Here is a 4,508-nt window from a genome sequence, read left to right as displayed (position 1 = left end):
CATTCAGCTGTTATAGTCATGTTAACTTTATGTTATGCTCTCTGGTGAGCCTTTACAGAGCTGTTACATCCTGAGAAGATCTGATATTTCCTTTAATAAAACCAAAAGTGTTAAAAGTAAAGTTAAAAATGTGATACTGGTGTAAATCCTGCTTATTAGGAAGCAGTGTTGTTTCTTTTTTTGTATATAAAGTATGAACCTATCAAGAAATGACCTGTATGAACCTACTCACAACGTTTTTTGTACTTTTTCAGACTGGAAGCAAAACATATTTTTATGTTGCTTCTTTTCAGATTAGTGGATATTTTGATGTAACATACAGTACCTGCCTTTATGTTGATTTGTTGATACAGCAGCTCTATCTACATCATATTTACATGCATGAAATGTCCCTTTCATTTTGCCGTAACTGCTGTATGTCAGGTTACTGAGGAACAAATGGGGTAAATGTGTGTTCAGAGTAAACAATACAGGGATGTCCGGTACCTTGTTTGGGTGCCTTGACCCATTTATTTCTACTGTGTAGTGATGCTCACTTTAGTGCAGCTCAGTCCATTGATCTCTGATGGGTAAGTTTTTCTTTCTATAGTTTCTTCTTGTGCAAATGCTGCAAAGCTGCCTCTCTGACAGTCAATCTCACACATCTACAACTCAGCACCTGTGTCTCACCTTAATACCTTTCCTGTGATAATGCCCCTCTAGAAGTAGTGTTACCATTCTTATTAATCTCCTTATCTCCTATTAAGGGAGATCACATTGTACGATGTATTTCTAATATGAACTGTTTTACATGAAACACCAAACTGTGATAATTGTGATTAAATTCAGTGTAAACAAATGCCATATGTTTTCACCCCTCAAAAATTCCTGCCCCCCTCTCGCCACCCCATAAATATTTTTCTAGATCCGCCCCTGNAAGAAATGGAAAAGAGAGCTTTGGACACTTTCAGAGGAACACCACCAAGCCACTGGTTTAGATATGTGGATGAAACATGCATCAAAATCTAGCTTAAAGAAGTGGAAGCTTTCACAAGACACATCACCTTAGTTGACCACAACACCAAGTTCACGAGAGAGGTGAAAGAGTATCTTCTTAAAATAAAAAAGAGTTATTTGGAAAGGCATTTCCAGGGAAGGCATGCTAACTATACAGCCCACCACCAAGTTGGGAGTGAGAGAAAAAGTGCGTTTGCAGAACTTCTGGATAAATTAGAAGAGAGCAAAGATAGATTTAAGAAGTGGATTGCATCTCCAAACTCCACTACTGCTGCTGGTTTTGTTGCAAGCATAGAAAACTACCCACAGATCGAACAGATAGCGCTCTTATGCAGGTATGTGAACTTTCTTCAACTTTTTCCCCAAATCCTCAAATTAAAAAATAACACCAAGGAACGTTGGTGATGGACAATGTGGGATTTCATGGTTAGAGAGCTCTTCTCTGATGGCTGTCAGTTCCTGTGTGGTTCCTCATGACTCAGTTAAATCCCCGCAACAGAAACACACCGACCATAGAAAGATTCCATTATAATGTTTCTATAAATTCATCAATAAAACAATACCTAAACTGCACAGTGAAGGGCGTTGAAGCGGCGTGCGGTGAATTCCACGCAATGAGTGCGTTCACTGCTCCTCATGCGACTGTATGATATTTTCAACAGGATAAACATTTAATAATGAATGTTTATAATAAATTTAAACCTAATCCTTTTTTATAGTGAGCTAATACATGTAGAGCCTGTGCTGCCATACAAGGCCTATATAAGACTTTTACATTTTTGCAGCTCCAGGGGGACCTCACTCTCCGTTCTCCTGCTGGCTCAGTCCTGGTCAGAAAGGAATTAAACAGAATGTAAGTTAACTGTAACTATGGTTCTGTAAATTCCTGTATGACTGCCAGTCACACTAGTAACTCTGAACATCTCCCACAGCTAGAAGATCCTATGAGACTGGACGCAGCCTTCAACATGCTGTCATGATTTCAATCTAGAGCTGTGACCCACATGCAGAACACCAAACAGAGAGACCAGGGAAAAGTTTAACAGGTCAATTTATAGTGATAAGATGAGTCCAGTGCTGCTCTGAACACTGTCGAACCGGAACTGGAAAGTGAAGGGGAAGATACTGTGGTTAGTTCAGGCTCAGTGGGAAATTAGTGTCTTTGACTTGAAGAAGAGGAATCAGGTTGCAGACTCACGTTTCCAGAAAAAGGTGTCTCTTATTAAATCCAGTCAGTGAGGGTTGTTCCAGTGAATGTCTTGTTCGAAGGAGGGCGGACAGGGTTTACCCAGATTGTGGTTGTTCCTTGGTGAATGGAGAAGCTGACTGCCACTTAGTTTTCCTGCGGTACTTGAACGGGTTATTGTGGAGATGAATCCCCTGCTCAGAGAGAAGCCCCAAACGATCCTTGTGGGAAAAAGTTGATCCACACCACAAACTTGAATCCTCAGCTTAGTTTGGTGCTCAGAGAATCCTTCCAGGGAGAGAAGGTCCGAAACATCCAGTTTGCAGGATGACTTCCTGCCGAGAGGCAAAGACAAAAACAGCAAGGTTAAAACTCAGGTTGACAAAAACTCAGTTTGACTCAGCAAAACTCAGCTTGGCTAGAGTACCCAAAACTGGCAAATACTATGGTGTTGAGGTAGTGGCAGTCAGCAGCTTAAGAGTCTTCCGGTAATGAGGTACAGTAACCATCCACAGGTGTGTGAGGAGGAGAATCAGAACCAGGCGCCGCCTGGTGGAGGAGGGAAGACAAACACAAACACAAACCACACAGACTAGATTCCTAACACATGCTATTTCTAGATGAATGCCAAGGTGGGCTACATGTCACATTTGTGACTTTGTTTACATTTTATCTTGACCTGCGCTAAGCATGAGGATGAAAATCCATTTTGTTTACTGCCACTGGTAGTCATCGAGGAATTCTCAGAACCATAACTACAATGTCAGATCTACATTCAGAAAGGAATGAAACAGAATCTATCTTATGTTTCTTCATCTTTTCCAAAAACCAGTGTTAAGTTATAGGGATCATAGGGATCATCATCCTGTTGGAAATTAGATTTGAGTCTATTCTCACAGTGCAATGCCCTCTTAGTACCAACAGTGAAACAAGCCGTCGGGATAATGATGCCACCACAAAACTTGACAGGTAATACATCCTGTATAAGCCTATTTTGCAGCTAATATGTTTGTCATAAACCTGTAAGGACAAGCCAGCTCTGATCTGCCAATGACAATTCATAAATCCCAAGCGGAGTCGGCCTTATTGCAGAATATAGTGGATATTGCTGCATTTGTTGTTGAAGTACTGGCTTTTTAAGGCCATTATTGGTACTGATTAGGTGTAATACAGCCAATCCAAGAAGAGCTGATGGAAAATGGGAAAACATTGTCGAGGGGGAGCAGGGAATGGTGCTCAAGATGTATGGTGTTGCAATTGTTGCCAGGAGGAGGGGATGCGTGCCAAAGCAAACCCACAATTATGCTTGGGAACAGCTACTCAAACTGGTTCCCTCTTGTGCTGAACATGCCCATGCCTACTGAGGCAGGGACTTCCCAGAGATCCTCAATGGTGGCTGCATCTACCTCTCTAAGAACCAGATCAGGCCCAAAGCAACCCAGGGCAATACCAGTCAGGAGTCCAAACCAGAGGACACAGAAATCCTATCTAAAATGTCTACCACCTCAAAGCACACTCAATCCACCACCAATAGCTCAATGCCAGACCCACCTCTACACCATGGCAGCACCCAAAGGTCCAGTTCTTCCAGAGCCAGCACTGCCTGGTGGCAAACAATAATTCATTCAGGCTTAATGTAATGATCCTGTTCTGGCTAAGCAAATGTTGTTGGGTTTTTTTTCAAATTTGAATCATGATCTTCCTGTAGTCTTATTTATGCTCCGAAATGGATTAACTGCATTGTTTATGTCCCAGAACACATAGAAAATGCTAAATGAGCCTTAATCATGCCGTGGAGCTTTTTTGTGAAAGAGGCTATTCTGTAGATTTGATAGCCTTATTTTGATTTAACTGCTTATAATCCTGTCCAATATCTCAATCACATTCTTCTCTGATCAAAAATCTGTTTACCATAATGGAAAAAACAAATTTTCTGCTTAATGTATATGCTGTGTAAAACTGACAATATAAAACCTATTTCATTGTGATAAAAATTCTGGATTGGATTGTTTTTTTTACTACTTTTCTTTCCACTGGGGGTGACAGTTAGGACCAATTAATTAAATTCAATTCAGTTTATTGATATAGCGCCAATTCACAAAACACGTCATCTCAAGGCACTTTACAGTTCACCAGATTATACAGTCAAATTGATTCAAAGTTTTCTATCTAAGGAAAACCAGTTGATTGCATCAACTCATTGACTTGAATGCAATTCCTCCCACTAAGCATGCTTGTAGCCACAGTGGAGAGGAAAAACTCCCTTTTAACAGGAAGAAACCTCTAGCAGAACCAGGCTCAGTGTGAGCGGCCATCTGCTGAGGCC

This window comes from Cyprinodon variegatus, unplaced genomic scaffold (genome assembly GCF_000732505.1).
Source record: "Cyprinodon variegatus isolate N-32 unplaced genomic scaffold, C_variegatus-1.0 Scaffold459, whole genome shotgun sequence".
Lineage (NCBI taxonomy): Eukaryota > Metazoa > Chordata > Actinopteri > Cyprinodontiformes > Cyprinodontidae > Cyprinodon > Cyprinodon variegatus.
This window is presented reverse-complemented; position numbering follows the sequence as displayed.